Source organism: Penaeus monodon, chromosome 28, assembly GCF_015228065.2.
Source record: "Penaeus monodon isolate SGIC_2016 chromosome 28, NSTDA_Pmon_1, whole genome shotgun sequence".
NCBI classification, from domain to species: domain Eukaryota; kingdom Metazoa; phylum Arthropoda; class Malacostraca; order Decapoda; family Penaeidae; genus Penaeus; species Penaeus monodon.
In genome coordinates this window covers 7,328,648-7,329,079 of record NC_051413.1, presented here as the reverse complement: position 1 = coordinate 7,329,079, position 432 = coordinate 7,328,648, and the positions used below count along the sequence as shown (strand labels likewise).

At 34.0% G+C, this 432-nt stretch overlaps 1 protein-coding gene across 1 annotated transcript in view; it reads right to left on the bottom strand.

Annotated features, from left to right (window-relative positions):
• Positions 1 to 432, bottom strand: part of LOC119591345 (pyruvate dehydrogenase [acetyl-transferring]-phosphatase 1, mitochondrial-like) — a 4,963-nt gene that overhangs the window by 2,207 nt on the left and 2,324 nt on the right. The window lies entirely within an intron of this gene.

The window sequence follows — 432 nt, the reverse complement described above, 5'->3', positions numbered from 1 at the left end:
AAAAAAAAGAGCACAGCATTTTCCCTCATTTTTATGCATTTTCCCAGGCGGCATAAAGTTAAATTGATAATTTCCAAAGGAGTTGTGTCATGCAAGTCCATCTTGGGAGCAGCTTTTCTAAAAACATACATCCATGTTTTTTTCTCTCTCTCCATAGGCTAATTTGATAACAAGAAGTACCTGTTACCTTGTACTCTATTATTAAGATTATTTGTGATGCTCAGAGCCCATATTTCACGTAGTGGAACTTGCCTAAGCAAACAAAAAGGAAAGTGGATCTCTCATCCTCTGAGTGATTACCAGCCAACTGTAGAATTAAACATCTGAATAAATAGGCATGGAAATGATATAAAAGCCAGACACCTCCTTCCTTCTTTTACTCCTTTTTTATTCATAATGTATACTTCTAAAAATTATCAAATTATATTTACT